Here is a 23,439-nt window from a genome sequence, read left to right on the forward strand (position 1 = left end):
TTTTCAGGAAGGGGATGAGGTAGTTGTAACAGGTTAGACTGTGGTCTAAGGTTGAGTGCAAGGAAACACAGAGTATTTATGCAGGTTACCAGCTCTGCTGTGCCTGTTTCTTAACACCTCTTCTGGTGCTTATTTCGAGACAATGAGGTCATCACATGGTATCTAAGGCTGAGAATTGAATCCTAGAGATAAAGAGTTTGAATGTAGATATGTAGATAAAATACATCCCTACAGTTATTTTTATGGTTTTTTACAGTTACGTTTATGGATCTAAAAAAAAAATGCAAGATCACTTCTTTTACTTTCTGCAACAGTCAGTTTGAGGTCTTATTTGACCAAGAGGGGTGTGATTTGTACTCTGCTGCAGAGTAGCATCCATTCTGTTTTCCCTTTCAGAGGAATGGTGTGACTGCTGAGGTCTCCAGATGTCAATGTGCAGGCCAGACAGTTGCTCATGTGACCATTGAAATAAAGGGAACCCAAAAAACTCTTTGTTGTTGAACTCAAGCTTTATTGTCTTGGTCTAGTAGTAGTTTGGCTTCTCCAGGGGGATTAAGCTGTGCAGTTGCAGAAGTGTGGAAGGTTTTAACTAATGATATATTAGGAATGTAGCGAAATGTTTGAGTGAGTGGACACAGTCAGGACCTTAATGTATTGAGTGGTTTATCAATGCAGTGAATTCAATCCTTTTAGCCTTTTATACAGAAAATACAAAGCTTGAGAGGGTTATTAGTGAAGCACTAATGAAATCCAGCAAACCATGCACATGTCTGCTAAGTATAAGGTAAAAACCAGTAAAGTTCATTTTTGAAGTTCTCAGCAAGATGGTGCTGTGAAAGACACGGCTAAATGGACAATGGCAAACAAAATTAAAGGCTCTGGAGCTCAGAGACAGGTAACATCTTACTTAGCTCTATGTAGCAGATTTTTGACCATCTCTTCCCAAATGACTAAGTAAGTCTGGTCTATCAAGTGGGATGATAAAAAGAGATGGATGCTAGATCTAGTCATTTTAATTACCTGGATTTGTTCCATTGAAATGTGGTTGCCAGGATATTGTTGCCTGAGTTATATAGAAGACAAATGCAGATGCTATATTCCTGCTTGTACAGAGGATGACAACATTTTTGCAAAGTTTTCCCATTTGAGCATTTCTCATGCCATTCAAAAACACTGTTTAAATAGTCATAGCTGTGTACTTGAGGTGTGGCATTATCTCCTCTTCTCAACGTGAACAAAGAAATTACTCTGTATGTGAAGAATCCATCTCAGATGAAAGAAACAAGAGAGACCTCAGCAAGGTAAGGGATTAAATCTGAGACAGGTATTTTCATTTTATTTCTGGTTTTACAATTGTGTAAATCAGATCAACTGAGCATACTGCTCCACCAGATCTCACTTTTATAGGCTAATATAGGATTATACAAGGACTACATTGGACTGGGATAATTCAGGCTGCTTATTCAGATGACTTGCCTTGCAAGGATTTATAAAACTGTGAGCCCCACTCACCACAGTCTGGAGTGTGACATACCAGTACTAAGGCAGCACTAGCCCAGCAATGGTAGCACAAAGCTAATTAAGTTATTGCAATGCCCAGACCATCTTCAGTATCTCACTTAAAGCTGGCTTAGCTCTGTTTGGTCTAGAGCATTAGGACTGGACATGTGCAAAGGAGGACTTTCTAAAAAGTCAATAAATGACTTTGAGCTCGTAGGGAAGAGAATAAATTTGCTCCTGCAGGGTAAACATGCAGTTATCCCAGAGAAGACAGCAGATGGGTTCAACAGCTAATAGGTTGAAAAAGAGCATCTGCAGTTTATTTCTTCCTTCCCTTCCTTAAAATTGCATATATAGGTTATCTGAGTGTAGAACACATGTGGGTTTCTTTAATCATCTCTGAATGATTGAAAAGAGCATAAAATGTATCTTCAGGATAGGAAACATTGAACTATTTTTCAGTAATTTGGTTTAGGGTCTGGATACACACTTGGGTCAGATTTCAGTGACTCTAGATTTCTCCTGGGTTATTATTAATTCTCATGTTGCTGAAGGCTTTTGGGGTGTTTGGGGTCTTTTCCCCTTTTCGTTAAATGTTTCATCAGTAAAACATTCCATAATCCTGTTTGTGGAATATGTTAACTTGTGATCAGGATTTCTGTTAACTTCAGGTCCTCTCCTGTGAACAATGTCTGCTTAACATTCCTCCTTTGCATACGGTATAATTGTTCTCTCATGGACATGCAAACAACCCTTCTGCCCCTCTCCTTGTTCCTCTGCCTTGCAAGAGTTAAATCATTCTATCAGTCAGTAGAATTGTTCTAAAATTCCTCTGATTTGGCTAAGAAGTAACATCTTATTAGCCCTAGTGACAGCATGGGTGACAGCTCCCAGTTTCCTGTTTGGTTCCACTTAGGTTTTGCTGAGGTTTTATGCACCCACTTTTAAGCAGTTGTTTAGTAAAAATTCCTTTTTTAAAAAAGTACTTGTTGCACCCCATGTCTAATTGATTTATAAGAACAGTGTTCCTGACAAAGTATTAGAATTCCTCTTAAAAACAGAGCATATGAAATCCAGTGGATTGTAGGTTGATCTAGATAAACAGGGGGACAGAACATGAAAACTGTAAGTAAACTCTTACCATTTATTTCTCTGCAGGTGAGTAGAATCCCAGTCAGCCATTATATAACCAAATTTACCTGTGATAACGTGTCACCAAAATATACAAGCAAATTAAGGTGTACATAAAAGGCAAGGCAATTTTACCATGCTAAGAAGGGACATGAGGTGGTCTCTGGTAACCACACTTGATATAGAATTACATTTTGTCCAAAGGCATCTTTAGATTTCTGACTGAAGTGTTAAAAAAGTGGATAGCAAAATGTCAAGTAACTATTAAGTCACTCTTAGAAGGAAAATAATCCTAAGCTTTATTTGAGGAAATCCTAGAAGTTTCCAAATAGTGCTTTTATTTTATGACATTTTCTTGTTTATGTGGCACTGATCTGATAAGTGAATCATTTTGTTTTTCTATAGTGCAAGCATAGTTTGGTTTTAATCATGCTGATACTTGGCCCAAGAAATAAACTGGAATTCACTGTATGTTTTAGCAAACAATAGATATTTGGTTGAGGTACCTCACAACTTAATGCTTACAAGGCTTTAAACAAACAATCTGCTCTGCAATTGTTCCACAAATGTGATTATACTCTTCTTGTTCAGGCTTTTGTTAGACTCCTGAGCCCACAGGCAGTGGCTTCCAAGGATTTTACTATGCACTGACACGCTTTCCTCCTTTGGCTCTGGCATTTTTCCTCTGCTGCTGCTTCACAGTAGTAGGAATCTAAATCCCATCTGTTTGGGAAACATCCTGAATGTTTGGTTTTCTGTCTTGTTTGAGGGCAAGTAACTGACTAACAAATTCCTCACATTGCTCCATGGATATGTTGTCTAAGGGTTACAGTTAACCTCTTCCAAAAATGCTAGAAGCCATACAAGAAACTATAGTTTTCAGGGAGTCTTAAAACAACATGAAGCTTTATTTTAAAGGCATGAAAAATACCCAATTTCAACAACAGCCAAAAAAAAATCTTCCTTTTGTCTATGTCTTCTCTCATCTGCCTGAAACATTCAGGGGGATGAAAGATGTTCATAACCCTCTGTTATAATATTTCTCTTCTATACCCTGGAGTTCATCCAAACCCTGACTAGCTTTCTGCTCCTCACCTTGCCTGTTTTGTATTGTTTTCTTTTTCCAGTTTTGTGAAGATTATGCTGGTCTCTTCTTTGTTTCTGTGGACTTAGTCATGACTCATGACTTCTTCCCAAGAGACTCCATCTCCTTTTTTTTTCCCCTTGTTTAAGGAAGACTCCCAAATGCAATTCCTCAGGAGGATAATAATAGCAGCTCTTTCTAACTCTAGCCAATATCATAAATATTTATTTTTTCAGTCGGAGCAGAAAAGACATTTCAGTGTTTTCCATTGTTCCTGGCTTGGTGAATATATACTCTACTAGCAGAAAAAACCCCAACTTTTTCTATGGATACAGCAACTTTCATAGTAATACTGTGGTATGAACTGGTATACACATATAACAGTTCCACAAATCATTACATATGTTCCATTGACTTCCACTTAATTTGCATGTGTGCACATGGTTTGTGGTAAAAAATGTAAGCTTAAAAAATGCTTTCTAAGCAGTCTTTTCTGCTTGTCATTAATTTATTACCTTTTTTTTTCAATCCATGATGCAAGAACATGATGCACTTCAGACTGGCTGGATTCCTGTTGGTGAGAAGGCTTATTGCCACAAATCAAAGGAATTTTAATAGAATTTGATATGTCAAATTCAAATTACAGTCACTCTGCTCCTGTTTAACTGGCTGCCAAATTTGGATTTGAGAGGAATGTTCTCCAGAGTGCACAGATAACCTGTTGTTCAGTTGCTGTGTGCAGTTCTATTGTTTCCCTGCCAGGTTATGTTTAGAGGTTTTTATTTGTTTCAGGTGGTGGTGCTTCTTGCCCCTGCCTTTCCCTTCCCTTTCAGATCCAGGCTGCCAATGTGTAACTGCAGGAGAGCAGGGCCCAGGCAGGGGCTGAATTTCAGCTCCTCTTCTTTCTTTCTCTTTCCTATATAATTGAGTTGTAACTGGTTATTTTGGTTTTCGGTTTAGATCACAAAAGATTCTTTTCTTATTCCAGATTTGAATGAATCCCTATGAAATTCAAGCCAATCCAATTCTACTGAAGCTGCAATAAAAGTCCAGTGCAGTTTCAGACTATTTATATAGCTACATCTAGCTCTAGCTAATGCATCCTTCCCAAGGGAAAAGCATGGAGTTATGCTGAGCACTGGCTTAGCCACACATATTTACTGATCTCTGTACCTTGTAAAATTGTATGGGATTTGTACATGCTCATTTAAGATTTGATTTTTAATTTTTTTTTAAGATGACAAGCTGATAAAAGGAGATTTTATGTCTTAGTTTGCCTGATATCAAATAATTGTGCATATTCTCTTCTGTAACTGAAATAGCTTTTCTGCATTTTATCCTATTGACTGAATGGCTCCCAATTCATGCTGATCTTTCCCAATTGTTTGCTTTTTCCTGAAGGTTTTCAGGGCTTTGTTTCAGCTGGATGTAAACTCAGTCACTATAAGAAACCATGTGTGAAAAGGGAAATCGGAGTTAAAGGGCTTTTTAATGTATTTTGGGTTACAAAATGTCATCTAAATAGAAATACATTTGAATCAATTGGGAAAAACATCTTTGCCAGACACAGCTTTCCTTTTTTCATTTGCAAAGAAAGCAGAACAGCAATAGCTGTGTAAGCAAATACCAATACATATTTTTATGTGATCAGACCTTGAGGAGCTGATAAGAAAATACAACAATCCAGCACAGATTCAGGGGTAGAAGGATGAGCAGCCTTGCTAGTTTTCAGAAACTAAAACTGGGAACAAGTCTAAGAAGTGTAAATGTGAAGAGCGTGTAAGTCTTCGAATAAAACAGAATGAGCATAGTTGTTTGGAGTTTTTGGTAAGAGGCATCAAAGCAGGACAGAAAGCAAGTTTTTAAAAGTTTATCAGAAGGTTTTATCCAACTGTGCATTTCCCCAAAGAGGGATCAAATGCTGGAGTGAACAAGCAACACTTTGAAGCCCCAGATTTCAATGTGCTGGAGCAGAGTGCTTTTTGTTGGGGTTCTCTGGACAAAACTTTCAAAAATTATAATTGCTTCTGTTCAAAATTGCAACCACATGGTTTTCCAAGAGGACTAAGAATTCAAAAGCAGGGATTATAAAATCAGCAGGTTTTATTTACCTCTGTGCAATTGTTATTTTCCCTGGCTTTTTTCTCAATAAGAAATTAGGATTTATGTTTGTGAATCAGGTAAACAAAGGTTTTGGTGGCTTTTCTTATTTTCTGGTTTTTAATTTTTGAGTTAGTACCTCACCTTACAAACCTGTCTGAAAGGGTTTTTTTATGGACTACACTTAATTGTATAAACTGACTTTTATAGAGAAACATATTTTTAGGTAAATGCCTTTGGTATGTGGTATTTCACACTTGTAACTGAGTGTAAAAAGTACTTTATGAACCTTTTTAAAGTCATATGAGTAATAACATGCAAATTGCAGCCTGGAGCTGCATAAATGTTAGTTGTATTGCTTGAATATTTTAATGACATTAATTAACAACAACAATAAAAAAGGATTATGATGTGATACCAAGACCATGTCACAATACTGTTAAAGCAGCTTTAAAAATATTGCAATTCAGAACCTTTTGGCTTGTGGCATAACTAATAACTGGCATAAATGGTTCTGATATGAAAGACCACCAAGGGGGTTCTGAGGATGAGGACAAGAGTGAGAGTTATTTTGTTGTATTTAGATTGAGGAATCAACCAATAAAAACTAATTTTCTTGCTGTCTTGAGCAAGTTCCTTTATCCCATGCAGTTAAATGCTTTCTAGAATTAATAAAACTGTTTCTAAAAAATACTGTTTTCAGTGCAGGAAGAGGAGTGAAGATTGTCAAGAAGAGTATTCTCCTTGAAGAAATAACTGTTTTTCAAACTCTGTATTGTTTCAAAAGAAAAATGTCATCTTAGTGTAAAATTAAGGGGGGAGGGAAGAAATATGTCAAGTAAATGAAGTTATAAGTGCATTTGCATAGTCTGGAGCAACAGCTTGAAAAAGGGTGATTTGTATTTCAAAAAAGGGTGATTTGTATTCAGCTCTATCATTTGCCTCTCTCACAATGTCATGCAACTCAGCACTTTTTCTGTGAATTGGCTGTTTTACAATTGATAGCCCTTCTTGTTTTATTTCTCCATTATCCAGCTCCTCCCACAAAGTCCAGGTGATTGAATTAATTGTGTTGTACTGTAGCTGGACTTCAAGGACAAGGGAAACCAGCAACCAGATGTCATAGGATTCAACTCTTGAGCTGATTTTGAAAAGGATGCAGGCAGCTAGGAGAAATACATGGCTTTTCTGGAAAATAGAAACACTGTGAAGTCATGAGATTGTCTCCAGAAACAGTGGGAGCATTTCTAGGAAAAAGGAATGCTGCAGTCATTTTTCCTAACTGAAGCAATCCTCTGCAAATGCAACTAATAATGTCAGTCAAGAGCAAATGATGAAGCAATACTGAATATTTTCCTTCCTTCTCCTGGTCAAAGCTATGCAGCTTGTTCTAGGGAAAACATTTGTTTGGGAAAATCTACATCACTGCCACCTCCATCACTGTGTGGAGGACTGGAGCATGGTTTTGTCCATGCTGTGTTTACATTCCTTATAGTGCACTGTTCAGGGGATCTGAGCCCATCTGAGTGTGAATCCCACTCAGGGTGGAAGAAGGGGCTTCAGAAGCCAAGCTGCTGCCAGCTGTTCTCATCCTGCTGGTAAAAGCCCAGATGTTCCCGGGAACATCTGTGGGATAGGGGGTAAAAAGTGGATTGGTTTCAGCCTGCCCTGTTAGATGTCTATTATAAAATTAGAACAGCTCTTTCCACTCTGTTCCAACCCTACTGGAGGGAGAAAGAGAAAACACGAACTCATTCCATTCTGGGACTGGCAGGAGAACTGAGCACCTGTCAGTGTTGGTATCCTGTGCTAAAATATCCACTTCAGAGCATGACACTGTGACACTCCCAGGTGCAGCACAGTGATATATCACACTGACCATTTCTTTTATTGCTAAACTTTGCTACAATGGCAGCATCAGAATGCTCCTGGATCGTTGCTGCAGCTTTAGTCCTCTGAGCATGAAGTACAGGATATAGAAATCCTTTTCCCACTTAATGGTTGGGCCTTTCAGGAAAGATAAGCAGGAAGAAATGCATAGGACTGCTTTCTGCTGCCCCTCACCTTGAAACTGGACAAACCTTTAGTAAATGTGAGGAAAACAAATGAGCTATATTATAAAGAAGAAAATAAATATTGTCTGTGAGCTGTAAAGCATCCTGCAAGGTAACAGAATGTAAAAATGCATAATTACAGGATATGTTTAAACATAATCATACTTTTCTGCCTGTATTCTGAGCCAAAATTGCTGGATTCAGGGTTAATTAATATGCTTCACATTTAGTTAAACCCTCTTCATCCCAGGATCACTGTATCTCATCTACCTTACTGGATTCTCACATCTTCAAATAATATTGGAATTGTTTTGGGTTTGTCTTGGATTTTTTTTTTATGTGATAATAGGTGAAAGAAAGGCCTGAAACTGTTTGTGGATGAAGATGCTATGTTTTAAATAAAGCAAACACTATCTCAAAAAGCAGAATCACTTGATCTGGTGATTTAAACACAGCACTGGTGAGTGTTTTGTTGCCTTCTTGCAGTATGACATGATTCAACTCAAAATATATATTTCCTAGTAAAAGCATGTCAGTCTCTTGTTTTGTGAAAGTGCAGTATATCACAAGGTAACAATGATTTTTATATAAATATGTACATTTTTATATAAATATGGGTTAGGGTACCTGCTCATCAGATTTTTTTGGTGTTGAATTTCTTTATACAAGACTGCTGTTAGGCTTAACATTCCTTTTAAAAGAACAGATAAACACTTACTTTTTATAATTCTGTGAATATGTGTACAAAAAATAGAAAATATTGCTCATAATTTTAAAAAACCAAACAAACCTGAGTTTGCTGGCCTTTTTGAACAAAACCACTTCTGTCTTTTAGAACTAGGACATTCATCTTGAAGAGAATCTTAGGAAGAGAACATGTAGAAAAATAGGTCACTGGTTTCTCATTAATAAACACCCACCAGGAAAATATGATCAGACTCAAGTGTGGGAACAAATGTAGAGAGGAGTTATCAGGTTTTAGATTTGAGGTGAAAAGGATACAATCTAGATCAGAGGGAAGGATAAAAAGGGGAGTGTGGAAGGAGCAGGCAAAGAAAATATAATTTTAAAGTCTCATGTCAATACTGGTATATCCTTGCAACAAGTCAGAAAACTGTGTTTTGGGCAGTTCTGGAAGCATGACAAAAATGCAATGTGATTTAGGGGCTATCTGGGAAAAAAATCTCACTGGAAATGCATCCTTTTAATTGAGTGCAAAGGATGAAGCACCAGTCCTCTGCCCAACAGCTACTTCTATGTGAAGCTACAAAAAGGTGGAATAAATGATTCTATTAATCCCAGCTTTCTTCTTGCAGTGCTTTGATGCAGACAAACATTTAGCTATGTACATATGGTGATCTGAATATGCATAATCAATTAATGTTGTATTCTGAAACTGCAAAACTCTTAATACCTGCCTGGTATAAATGTGTTATTTGAGTGAGATTTTAGAGAAATTTTAAAATTGGGTAGCTCCAAAGAGACAAGCAAAAGTCATAGTTGCATCCCCAAATTCAATCCCCTTTCTGTAAAACATCAAGTTACTTCCTTAAAATCTACCTAAAATGTTCTTACATGTATTTAGCCTATATAACAAATTTTACCCCCTTTTTTTTTTGGAAACAGTTGAACCATGCTGGCTGAAAATCAACATTTTGAAGCCAAACACTTTAACACAAATGATGACAATTCTGTCAGATCTCAAATAACTGCAAAGCTGCAGTGTTGCAATAGGAAGTGACAGACAATTTTATCTACAGGCATTCCTACTGATACTCTTTTTTTTTGCTTTTTTAAGTGCACTACCTTAAAATCCTCTACGGAAAAGTACAAAGACATGAACCAGCTGATGACCCCTGCAACAGTCTGAGAGCAATCATCCAGTCAACAGAAATGTATGTTAAAGCTTTTCTCTAAACTTCTACTGGTAGAGATGGAATAAGTTTTCTGTCCATATTTTTTTTCACAAGCTGCTTGGAAACTTCTGGATAAATGAAAAAAAAGTAAAATTCTGGCATTGAAAACAAGTATTAACCAAAATCAGTCTCTGATCACAGTTTATACTTATTTTTACTTTCTGCTGTAGGAATGGAGAGCAATTACGGTGTCCCTAATAAAAGCTTCCCGTTTTGCTTCCTGATAAATTTATTTTTACCATGTAGCAAATGTACTCTTCACCCTGCAAATAATTCTTAAAGCCTTAAGGCTGTTAATTGGGTCTGCAAGAATTCTGGATCAATATGGGTAGGGGATATGCAGGTATCAAGTTTCAGGTGTGATTAAGAATCATTATTTAGGACGAATTCAGCAAGAGAATTCCAGCTTAAACCCTTTTTAAAAAGTCTGTCTTGCATCTTTTTCCTAAGAAAAGTCATGCTTTTCTTTCTGTGGATTAAAGTATCTTCTTGCAATATTTTAATTGTCCATTTTTTTAGGCTGGACTATGATAGGAAGTCCAAATTCAATATGAATTCTGAATTCAGGGAGAAGTATAACTTTTACTATTTTGGCCTAGATTACTTTGCAGCACCAGTCCACTTGTATTTCAGATTACTGTAGTATGCATGTACATCCATGTGGAAGGAGAAGCCTGCCATCCTTTGGAATTTTTTTTCTCCTAATTCTTCATTTCTGTCTAACTTCTCCCAGACAAGGTAAGATAGAGATTAGTCACAGTGATTTTTAACCTCTTCAGCTTTTTGAAAACATCCCCCGAAAAGTTATTGTCAAACTTCATCACTCCTCTTTTTCTGGAATCCTTCTGTTGTAGATCCCATTTTAACCCCCTTACCCCCCCAAAATCAAAACACAAAATGAGCTCTGGTGGGCCCTGTTCTATATGGATAATTACTCACCCAGTGTCAAATCTTCTGGATTATTTTCTTTCATTGAAAACCTTTTCCTTTTTTTTTTCCCCTTAAAAATATTAAAACTAACAGTGCATTTTTTTTCATTTGGGTCATCTTCCCAAACAGTTTTCCTGTAGAACACAGGACAATCATGTAACAATGTATTAAACACATTGCTTGCACATGTGCTAAGGTTTCAATTACTATTAACAGAAATTAGGGCTGAACCTCAGAAAACAGTTAATTAGAGGAAATGAAATGCATCCATGACCTTGGAAGACTCCATGTGTGCTAAAAAATATTCGATATATTTAGCTTCTTGGCAGGCTAGATTTTAAGGGCATGGAAACAGGGTAACTTCCTTGCCCACAAAGGTTTGAATTTCTGATACTGTTTTGCTTTCCCTTAAGCTATTATAAACATCCTAATATGGTGCTTTATTGGAACTTCATTTTTAAAACCACTTTCTTAAAGGGAGGAAGAAGAAAAAAAAATAAGACATGAATATGAGAAATGAAAATGCAATGGTTGCTGCAGATGCTTTGTGTAGGATTTGTCCTGAAAGACTTGGCCATTTAAACTGTGTTTGTCAGTTTGGATCATTTTATTGATGATCTGGCAATGAATGCTAGAAAACAAGTTGGCATTTTATTTCTTGGACTCTGCCTGTTTCTCATATAGAGATTATTAGCTGGCTATTTTTAGACTGAGAAAAATGTTAGCTTTAAAAATAAAAAGGCTCATTAAGGCTTAATGAGTAGGGTTTTTGCAGGCACTTGGAGTACTTCTCCCTGAAGTCTCAAGTCTTTCTGTGTGACATGGACTAGTTTACAGGATCATCTGTACCTCCAAGCATGCCCTCAAAGCAAACTTTATTTACACTCTCGTCAACATAGATGTTTTCTTTAGGATGGCTGGGCTCCAGCACACACCTCCTTGCCTTGTTCTGCAGGCTCTGCAATTGAATATTCTTTAATTTAACATTTCTGATTCATGTGAAGTGCTTTTCTTTTGCTGCAGAAAGTTGGAAGCAAATCCCCTGCCTTCCAGAAGACTCACGTAGAAAAGTTGCTGCATAAATGTTATTAAAGTGCCATAAAGTTTTGTTCCATTTTGCATAAATGATCCAGCACAGCTGCTCAGCTGACTGGCAGAGTGAGTATCGACTTAATATCATCCTGTTGAACCAGCATCCATTTTAGTTCAGTTATTCTGGATTCCATTTGGGGTTTAGTATTCAGCAGAGTGAGTCCCAGATGGGGAAATTTTACTGCATGTTTTGCCTTGTATTTTTTTTGTTTCATGTATTTACTGATCAGACTTGTTATTATTTTGGGTTTTTTTTCTCCTCTCTGCTGGCAGATGAGAATTCCATACATGAAGGAGATTTGCATAACGGGTGCCAGCGGGGGAGAAAAGGTGACTTCACTTTAGTGTGCACTATAATGTTAGCAACACACAAGCCAGAAAACCCACAGAGAACACAAATCTGATGCAAGACTAAATATTTAAATTAGCAAAAAAATTCTCTGCAAGAAAGTGAAGGGACATAGCAAAAACTGGACATAAATTTTAACTCAGTTAACTAATTTTTCCATACAGTTGAGAAATAAGATGATGAGAATGGCTAATTCTGTTGATTCCATAAACAAAATTCCCAGTGCTCATTGTTATTTTCGAGGTGGACCTGACATTGCCAGAGATGCATTCTAGATGTGGTGGGACAAAAGTCTTAACTGATAAAAATCCTTTTGGGGTGGTTTGAAAATGAAATATGAAAGCTTGTGCCATAGAACTCCAGTTTTAAGTGCAAATATTATCACTTCTGCTGCAAATTTTTCTCCTGCCTGATGAATAATCTTTATACTTTAGTCACCAAATAAAAAATAGAGCCTGTAATCATGACTCATCATTATGGATGGTGAGTATGTATGGGCAGAAAGGATAACAAGCAACATTTTAATGCAATGCATTTTAAAGTCCTGAAACAGAAAATCTTCAAAGACAATAGTAATTAAAAAAAGTAATAAATCCCAAAAAATGGGAATTCTCAAAAACACCTACAACAATTTCTACCCAAAAAAGCCATTTGAGTAAAAGTTTTTGTATCCCAGTCTGCCCAATTAAAGCTAAAACTAGAAAAAAACTACTGTGGCAAGATCACTTGTCTGCTGTTGCTCAGACAAAACTTGCACTTAAAATTGGTTGTGCCCCAAAAGTGAAGTCCCTGGATGAAATCTTATCTACACTTCAGCCCCGGAGGCAGAACTCTTCATTATTTCAGTAAGACAAGGATTTTAGTGCTTGTGTTTATCTCTTCAAAGGCACAAGTAAAAATCTTTTAACTTGGGGAGCCCAACTCATGAAAACTTGACATTGGTATGTCCTGCACGACTGCTTTCATAAGTCACAGAGCCATGAAAAATCAAGAAAATGGGAACTCAACTGATGCAAGAGGGGCATATCCCACCACCAAACCATATGTAACCCCAGAGAACTACATCTAGCTACTCTGAAAAACTTCAGAATATTTATAAGAGAATGATTTTATGCCATTCCTGGGGAATACAGCACCAAAATAGTGGCAACATAAATATGTTGTGTTATGGGGGGTGGCCAGCCACCTGCATTAAAATGTTTTAAAAGCAGCAGGTATCGCTAGATCTTAAAAAACAGAGCAAACAAATGAAATTTTTTTCTTATATGGTACATGTTGTTGTGCATTCTTCATACAATTTTAGCAATCTAGCTAAACTAATTAAATTTTAGATGCTAATATTTCCTCGTTCAAAAATGTAGATTTTTTTAGCTAGCACGTTTCACTTTTGTCTGGCCTGAGGTCTTTGACGTTAAAGAAATCTCTGGGCAAAGCACCTGCCAAAGCATTGGGCGTGCTGTAGGATAGACTATACAAGCAGTTTCAGGAGCTGAAGATTGATGGAAGCATTGTTTTCCCCCTCTTGTGATTACCTCCAGGGTCCTTCTGTGTCCCCTAAATACGACAGAAACAGCAGGGGTTCTGTTTGTGGATGGCCCAAGCAAACAGAACCAAAACTCTGTCACTGTAGGTTCCTCCCATAGCAGGGGCAATAGCTTAAATCTGCTTTACAAGCTACTGGCTTCACCAGGTTTTTGGGAACTTGAAAATATTTTGAGACCTCCATTTCTTGGCTAAATTTGGCCAACAGTGATTATAGGATGCTAGGCCAATGAACAACCAACTTAAGCAAAAAGTTTTCTTTCCCAGAGGACAGTAGTGCTAAAAGGCAGTAAACAACTTGTTCTTGCCCAAACTGGCTTCAAAGCAGTTGTTGCTATGATGGGGATGAATACAGATTTAACAGAAACACAACTTCTGTTGTAGACAAATGAAATATTTGACACTTGTGGCCTAGATATTTTGAGAAAATAAAACTGAAAACTGATGAATTACAGATGCTAGTAAAAATTCTGTAGCTGCGGACAACTAGATGGAAGATTGAAACCATGCTGAGTCACAGGAGTCTATTTCAGAACTTGAGTTTGAGGGTAATAAAATAGTAATTCAAGGAGATGAAAGGAGGTATGTTAGAATGCCTTGTCAGAGAGCCAGTAATGGTGCAAAGGACTGTCAGTGGACAGTGGGCATCAAAACCTGAAATGAGATTTGGAAAACCTACTCCCATTATGTTGGGGCCAAGCTTACACGCAAATGTTAGAGAAGTTTTTCAGAACCTGTTTTTACTGTCGAGTTTGGGAACTAAGAATATCTTAAGTGTGGAATCATTTTTTCCTTATATTACAGGACTGTGCTAAATTGCCATCAACTCATCTTTGCCCTCTTCTCCTACCAGCATCCTCATGTTGCCATGCATGACTTCCCTATGGAGTGTGCTTTCCAAATCAAATCACCAAATCCTTAGTTTCTTTTGTGTGATCTCTTTCTGCCTCACTGCTCTTCTTTCCAAAGGAAGTTTATCATTGTTTACTCCTTTCTCCTAAAATAGTCCTGATATATCCCCTCCAAACTTACCATCCAATAATTTTACAAAATCTGCTGCAATTTTTTGACATTTCCCACCCTCTTCTCTCTTGTCTCCAGTTGTGAAAGGTTATTTGGACAGGGTTTGGCTTGCTTATATTTAATAACTTTACAGCACCAGGCATAAGCAGAACTCTTAGTTAGGACCCATTGTAATAGTTATAAATAAATAGTCTGAGTTGGCTAAAGGGCTGGATTAAGATCTGTGTCTGTTTTAGAGCTGAGAGCTCTGAATCACATGCACGTGACTCCTCTGCAGGTACCTGCATATAGTGTGGTAAATGTTTTGGGTTTATTTTCCCTCTTCATGCCCCATTTGTAGCTACATTCTCTCATGGGATGGAAGCAACTTCTGTGGACTTCAAGAGGAATTATTCCTACTCTGCAAGTGGAGAGCAGAGCCCATAAACTGGACTGAAGCCAACGTTCTTTAAAAGTTCACATGCCTTGTATTTGCTCTCTAATTTAGACTCCTTCTGACCAAACAAAGAGGGAGGGAGAGGAATGAAAAATAGTAGCATCTGTGTCAGTAAAAAATTCTAAGGGTTAACATAACATGATGTAAACTGTTTCATCTGTTCTTCCTACTTGCTTGTTTTAATCAGAAATGAGTAAGTCGAGCTTATATGCACTGAACTTGAAGAATGCTAATGGGATGTCTGCATCGTGTTGTACTCACAGTACTTATGCCAGAATAGGAAAGCCTTTAATTCTGTAATTCTCTGAGGCAAGAAAGGCTTTCTGAAGAGTTACTTTAAATTTAAACTCTCATTCTAATGTTAGGCAGCCTGTTGGATCTCTGAGTTAAAAATTGCTCCGGCTTTAGTTACTAGAGCCAGATGTAACATTGACCTTAAATGGTAAAAGCTCCCCAGAGTGAAGAGAGGCTGGCCTCAGGGAAAAAGAGGAATAACTCAAGTTTTAGGTAAGTCATCTCTATAACGGAGAATAAGCTCTTTTTCAGCCGTGAAGCAGAACGGAACCATGTTTCCTCCTTAAAGGTACAGTACCTTGTTGTTGTGATACCGAGTGGCTGGTTCTTTTCACCTTTTCTCCCCCACCCTCTTCAAATTCTACCTCAGATTTTAGCTGCTTAAAAACTGGGTGTAGTTAATGAAAGCTCTCTCTTCGTCCATGCTGTTTGGGGGTGTACAAGAATGAAAGCGAAAAAGCCGTATTAATTACGCTGAGACTTGATTAGTAAAGGTACGTAGTCAGTGATTCAAGGCGACCTGATTCACAGATACTGCATCTGTATTGTTAACCAATAGAGAGTCTTAGTGAGGAGCAATCCATGTTATAGAGAAAGAGATATGTCACAGATGGCTCTTTTTATCTTTTTTTTTTTTTTAAATCGTATGACTTCCCTTCTCATATGCTTCTAACAGTGCCAGAGTGGTTCACGTTGATGGGTTACCTACTCATCTGGAACTTATCTGTTATAAAACCATTTCCAGAGCCATTTCTCTATACAATGTGTGTTTGGTTTTAATCCTGTTAGATGTAAATTAAGACCATGAAGTTGTGACTAATTGGAATGCTGTACAGAAAAAAAAACAAACCCACCCTCATATGTTAAAGTATGTTTGCTTTAGTATAGAAAATCTCGTTATTTACTTTCCCTGATATTTCGGTCTCCAGTTTTAGCTGTGCTATTTAGTAGGTACCCTGCAATGAAGTACATCTCATTTTCTCGGCAAATTAAAACACTTTTTTTTTTACTAATATGTGTGTTAAGGTCTTTTTTTCCTCCTGACAGCAGCGTGTAAATAACATGAAAGAATGAGATCAGTGCAAGGAAATGATAGCTGAAATGGAAGACTTAGTTTCTGTTACTAACTCATATTAGTAGCAATTTTTTTTAAGGGAGTTGATTTTTCACGTCTATGTAGCATGGCTTCACCTGATGAACAGTTCTCTGCAAGCAGTAATGAATTTCCATCTGTGCAGAATGATTAGACAGTAGTTTTTAGTTTATGCTGTGCAAAGACTGGGTGAATTTAGACTTCTGAGCATAGACAGTGTTCTGTGAGTGCTGACAGTTACTGCATTTGTATTTGATTTGGTAAATGTTGTGCATGCTTTAAAGAAAGTTTACTTCATCCAGCTTCAAGAGAATGTGACAGGGGCATCTTACTCATTAAAGCATTTCAGATTGTGTTGCAAAACTTGTAATAGGTTTCCTTTTATTTTTCTCTGGACTGCTGTTAGTGCACAGCTCAGTACTTTTAGGTTAATATTCTATCTGACCTTTGTGTTTTAAATCAACAATTATATCCCATATCAGCAATTATACCGAACTTGGAGCTCAGTAATCTAATGATACAACTCATAGAAATCTAAGTTTATTGGAACCAACAGTAGAAATTAAAAATCACTCCAGTGTATTTATTCTTGTATTTAATAGCCTCCAAAGGCCCTTGTTCTGATTTGCTGGTCTTGCATGTGTTACTTTACTTGTAATGTTTTATGCACCCCTTCAACTTGAGCAAGGATGTATAACTTTAGATGGTATTTTAGAAGGTGCTCAAGTTTTATCTGTGTTAACTCCTCCAAGTCTGAACCAGTTATATATTTTTAATATATGATATCTTGTGGCATTTCAGCAACTATTGTTCTTATTCCATACAATTCTTTTTTATTTTGTAACTTTAATGTATGATGTAGTACCTATATGCAAATTTACCTTCAGTGAAGGTATTATGAATACAGTAACTGTAATTTAATGCAAAAACTACAAGTTGCTTATTTGTACATAGTGAAAATTGTGTGTTAACATCAGTACTGTGATAAGTACCTGGGATTATCAATGTATTTGACTTATAAAAATCCATCTGCCTTACATCCTTCTGGATTAAGTTCTGAATTATCTATGGACATAAAACTTGTACACCTCCTCGCTTCCTATCTTTTTACATGTCTGAGTCAGTTGTAGTAACTATAGATCTATTTATCTCGGACCAAAACAGTGGAATTTGGGAATTTTCTAGCAGCCAGATTCATAGCTCCAGGGTTTAGCACCAGCCTTTTCCATCCTCCTTTGGATCAGTCTGCTTCCTGACAGCTTTTGAGGATAGTATGGTGTCAAATAACTTTTTGAAAAACTAGATAAGACAAAGTATGGCAAGTGAGGTGTAGGGACTTGGTGCTGAGAAGAGATTGATGTGAAAGCTTCTCCTTTCAGGGGTCATATGTGTATGTTCTGGAGTTCTCTTGTCTTGTCTATTTGCTGTCCTTAGAGAAGTGTGTAAGTCCAGGAAAAAGAAGCATCAAATGGCTTATGAGTGGAAGGGGAAAGAAAATGCTTACTGTTTCAAGGTTTGTGGGTTATTTAAAGATCTGGGGGATTTGTGGGCAGAGAGAGATCTCTTCTGTCCTAACTTGCAGCCTTCCTGTAAACTAAGCAGATTTTCCTTGTGATGTGTTCTCTGCTTGTGCTTCCTTTGAAAAGTGGGTCAAAGAGATGTTTTGGATCTCAGTATCACTGACAGAAAGGAAATCTGAGTGGGTGATGGATCTGTGTAAGCTTATAAACCAGTGATTCAAGGCATGAATTACTGCTTAGGTACACGTGTAATGGTATGCTGTGGAGAACCAAGACTGTGACTTAGGGTAGTGCTCTGAAATAATCAGCTTCCCCCCCTGAAAAGTATTTCCTAAGAATTCTGAAAAGGAGAAAGGGATTTGATATTTGAGCAATAAGACTTGTAGCCTTGGGTTTTGTTGGAGAGCTTGGCCTCAAAAAGCATCCCTGGATTTAATTCTCTGAAGTAAATAGATGTAATAATTTTTTTCTCTTTATTTCTTAACTTTAGTTTATTTAAATGTGCCTATCATTAATCTTACAATCTGAAAAATAATTTGTGAAATTCCATTTTACTTAGGAATTGCCAAATGTATTAAATATCTGAAAGATTTAAACAATGACCACCACGGGCCCTAACTAATAGCTTTTACCTGCCCTTAAAATGCACGAAACACAAAGTCTTTAGGGATCACAAGTCACTGGGGACCCGTAGTGCTGTAGATATGATCATCTGTGGGTTTGGAAAAGTGAGGCCTGTAGAACATGATCTTTTTTAACGCTAACCCAGATTGCTGGGAGCAGGGAGGATGAGAGGAGCAGGGAAGGAAACATGCAACGTATGGCAAGTGTCCATGCAAACCTGAAAGTTTTTTTCCCCAGCTAATGCTAAAGCATATTCTGTTGTGTTTTGTCATGATACAAATTTATACTTTAGAATCGGTGTTGTCCCCTAATTTACCTGTAAATACACTTGGTGATTGTCCAAACAGACCTGCTGTCTAATGGCTATGAAATAGAGTCCACTGGGCTAGGTACTGCAATCTCTGCAAAGAGAAAAGGGGTTGAAAAGTTGGTATAACAATCTCCCATTTTATGGGGGAGTTGCACACTCTTGTCTTACCCATTGTAATGTTTTGCACCCTGGAAATGGATACACGATAGAAAATCTGTGCTGCTGGGTCAAGTACCCCCATTGCTTTGGGGTAGGTGTTTGCCTTCTGGGTAACATCATTGCTGTTTATAGAATTCTGCAGAATGTTTTGTAGTGCTGAAATTATACATGGGGAGTTTGGCTCTGAGCCTCTGCTTTTGAAATCATCAGCAAAGTTTCCATTGATTTCAGTGGTGACAGAGCAGGCTCTCAGTGAATACCTCAAAGGTAAAGACTACGTTAGTTAGCAGGAAAGTGTCTGTAATATAGGAGAATCTGAATAGGAGAAGTGAGTCTATTTTCACCCATCTTATTTTGGACTTATAGGCACACCCTAACAAATTACAGAATCTGTAGAATGGGATATTTTTCTGAGATTTTGTATAAGAAAAATCTACTATTTCAATTTCAAATGTTCCCCCAGTTTCTCTGAAATGTCTCTGAACAGGCCTTTTTAGAAGGAGGTGCACATATACACGTAGTAGAATATAATAAAATGTAGTAAGTTAATTAACATTTCCTGTTAAAACTTCCAAAGCTGTGCTGAACTGTGCTGTAACTGCCAAATAGAAAAATAAAAATAAAATATCTAGCCATAAGCTGAAGGAGAGCTGGTGGAGAGGGAGGGAAATAATTTAGCAATGTATAAAAATGCACACGTGCTTCACAATTTCAGCCACTGAATTTCCTGTATTTTTCTTTTTAAACAGTGAATGAAAGGGACTGACCTTTAAGCTCATGATAATACCATGAAATAATTAAGGGCCTCGTTGCAGTGGAAGGTGGAATTTGTCCCAGGAGGAGGTGCTAAGTCAAGCCAATGTTCTGCACATCACCTCAGACTAAAAAACTCTTGGAAGCAAACCTACATATTGTGCAAGTATAATGGTGCCCATCATCTTGACCTCCCTGAGGGCTCTTGCAGTTAACAAACTTATCATTCCTATTCTTTGATAGATATAATTATAAACATTGCTCTAAAAGCTGTTTTGAGTAAGTGCAGTAGTTGGTGGAGCAGGCTGTAGGAAACCACATCAGGATTCCCAAGTATCTTAGGCACTAGAAGCAAGATTAGGAAGACTTGAAAACTGCTCTCTGTTTGCTCAATGAATTAAGTGAAAATATCTGTAAAGGGCATGGAGAAAGAATCTGTGGGATATATTCTAACACCTCAATATGTAAAACTCAGTTTTTATCTGCATGTTGAGCTTTTGGGATGTTTGAAATCTCTCCTGCATAAAGCACAGCATTAAAATATCCCTTCCAAAGTTCATATATTGTGTGCTAATGGAATAGAGTCACTGGAATATTAAAAACTTTGTACTTGTATGAGAAACTTTTGACATTTTCTGTTAGATTCATTTTTTAAAAAGTCTTTGACATTTCCTGTTTAGCAGATTTTAAATGTTTTTCTTGGTAAAATGGCAGATATCAATCATCTCACTTTATACAAAGCTGACATATAATTGTAACAGAAAGGTGAATAATACCTAAAGATCCCCCAGGAGATCTGTCTTGTTGCTGTTTGGAATTTTCCTGTCTAATAATTTGTTCGGGAATTTTATTAAATACAAAGTGGTGGGTTTTTTACTGATCGCTTGTAAAAATTATACAGAATTTAAAGACCCCAGAGAAAAAATGTCATACAAGAGAAAAGTAACCTGGGCTTAATTGGCAAGAGTGTGGCCAGCAGGTCAAAGGAGGTGATACTTCCCCTCTACTCGGCCACATCTGGAATGCTGTGTCCAGTTCTGGGCTCCTCAGTACAAGAAAGACAAGGAGCTTCTGGAGAGGGTCCAGGGGAGGCCACAGAGATGATGAGGGGTCTGGAGCATCTCTCCTATGAGGAAAGACTGTGGGAGCTGGGCCTGTTTAGCCTAGAGAAGAGAAGACTGAGAGGGGATCTCCTTAATGCATATAAATATCTCGAAGGGGTGCCGGGAGGATGGTGCCAGACTCCTTTCAGTGATGCCCAGTGACAGGACAAGGAGAAATGGTTGCAAACTAAATCACAGAAAGTTTCACCTCAACATGAGGAAGAGCTCCTTTCCATTGAGGGTGGCAGAGCACTGGAACAGGCTGCCCAGGGAGGTCATGGAGTCTCCCTCTCCGGAGACATTCAAAACCCACATGGTCGTATTCCTGTGTCACCTGCTCCTGGTGATCCTGCCTTGGCAGGGGGGTTGATAAGCTCCAGAGGTCCCTTCCAACCCTAAGAATTCTCTGATTCTGTGAGTCTTAGCATGAAAATGCTGAATTGTATTTCCTTAAACCACATAGCAGGCCAGACTCTCGCTTGTAAATCGCTGTTGCTGTGTTTGCTGTGGAGCTTTGCCCACGTGCGTGAACTGAGGATCTGTTTCAATGGATTTTGATCCCTCCTGAGAATCTGGCTCCACTTAATAGGAAAACAATTTCCCTTTTTTCTTTTGCTTAACAGGTAAAGATCAGAGTTGATGGAACATTTTCCACTTCAGAGCAGGACCTGCTTGATTTGTTATGCAGCTTTTTACAAAGTGGCCACAGATCCACCAGGTTTTTCACCTAATCTTGTCCTCAGGTATTAGTAAGATGCTTTCTCAGAACTAAGTCCTTTAAACTCACAACAAAATCCTTGAAACTCACAATATGCCTCTCACTTATCTGCTTGTATGATTCAGAAATTGTGAAGTTCTTTCTTTTGAAGGTGGGTATTGTACAATCATCCTGTGTGCTTATCTTCTGAGCATCTGCTTGGAAAATAAAACAACGTGCCATTTTGACATCCAAGAAAGTGCTATAAAAAGGCTGTTGCTATGTTTAAATGCCTACACTCAGTTGCTATAGCAATAAAAATATCAAAAATTATGTACGAATTGCCACAGTGCATTACCAGCCCTTTCCTGGACAGGGAGATTGTGGGACTGGGAATGTGACAGAGATGCTCAGTGTATTAGAGGGCAGAGTTGCCCCGTAGTTCCAGGTGCCCTGCGCTGTCACGTGTGAGCAAAATGTGGCCTAATAGTATAAATCCCAAAGTAGCTGTGTCAAATGGGACAGTTGGATCCCTGCTTGATTCAGTTGCTTCTTCATGACTTGTGTGACAGAGTTCAATATTTTGACCAAGTTCCCATTTCTCTGCAAGACAAGCTGCTGAAAATGTTGACCTTTCTCTAAATTCCTTCGGTCCCATGATATCATGTGAAAATCAGAATACAGAGTGCACCTCCCCGTAACCTTACAATGGTCAGTGTGGAAAGCCCTTGTTCCTGAGGCAGTTATGGGAACCCTGCTATCAAAAAGAAAAGAAATTATATAGTAGCTAATGGAATCCTTAGCATCTCTCTGGGGCTCAAAGCCTTGAACATTCAGTTGCTTCTTGAAGAGAGCAGGAAATTCAACTTCCTTCACAAGGCATTTTCAATAGAGGAAGGGATGTTATTCTGGCAGCTGCAAGTTCAGTTATGGAATTGAATGGTTTCTTCAGACATTTCTATGCCTTGTTCTCTCTTCTACTGAGTAATGTTGGGGAAAAGACTTGGAAAAACTGGAATCTTGTTTGAAAGCAATAGAACTGTTTGGTTCTCTTTATTCCAATTTGCTTGAAGAATCCTCGAAATTGGCTCGAATTGCAGAACAGTGTGTTGGTCAGTTTGATTATGGTGATCCACAACAGTCCCATAATTATTTAAAGTGCTTTCCTTAACATATGCTTTGAAGTCCAGTTGAGAGGTCTGATAGCAAGAATGTAGCAGTGGTAGAAATACATATTTTTAATGTTTGTTTCATTTGTTATCTATTGATTAATATGCTTGTTCAAGGGTGTTTATGCTAGTAAACATATAGATAAAGTGATTCTTAGACACACTATAGTATAGGTTGAGGGTACACTTAAATTCTCCAGTACTTCTAAGTACATTTGGCCTGTTTTATTTTTGTAAAAAGTCTGAATAAACTACTACCATGTACTAGGATTATAGGTTTTCTCAAAGTAAGAGGTACAATGTTATGTGGATAGTTGCATCCATCTCATTTCTGCTAGCTTGTATTTGCAATCTCATTACAGTATTTTGCTGTAATGAATTTTGAGCATCTTTGGGATTTAATTGGATTATTTCAATTTTGTTTTTAACCATTAAGAAATGGGACATTTTGTAGCTTTACAGTTGCACAAACTTCCAGGATTGTGGAAGGACGTGTCTTTCTCAGCCTCTATGGGGATTCTTTGTTTACTTTCCTTCTCAGCTGTTCTGCACAGAGAACT

At 37.7% G+C, this 23,439-nt stretch overlaps 1 protein-coding gene across 12 annotated transcripts in view; it reads left to right on the forward strand.

The window, feature by feature from the left end:
- Nucleotides 1-1,154: 1,154 nt before the first annotated feature.
- IRAG1 (inositol 1,4,5-triphosphate receptor associated 1) overlaps nucleotides 1,155-23,439 on the forward strand; it is a 79,887-nt gene continuing 57,602 nt past the window's right edge. For 3 of the 12 annotated variants that reach the window (XM_064657311.1, XM_064657322.1, XM_064657318.1), the window contains exon 1: nucleotides 12,094-15,664. The gene's annotated coding sequence lies outside the window, so the exon portion shown is untranslated. The other 9 variants (XM_064657312.1, XM_064657316.1, XM_064657314.1 and 6 more) reach the window with 9 other exon arrangements.

This window comes from Pseudopipra pipra, chromosome 6 (genome assembly GCF_036250125.1).
Source record: "Pseudopipra pipra isolate bDixPip1 chromosome 6, bDixPip1.hap1, whole genome shotgun sequence".
Taxonomy (NCBI): domain Eukaryota; kingdom Metazoa; phylum Chordata; class Aves; order Passeriformes; family Pipridae; genus Pseudopipra; species Pseudopipra pipra.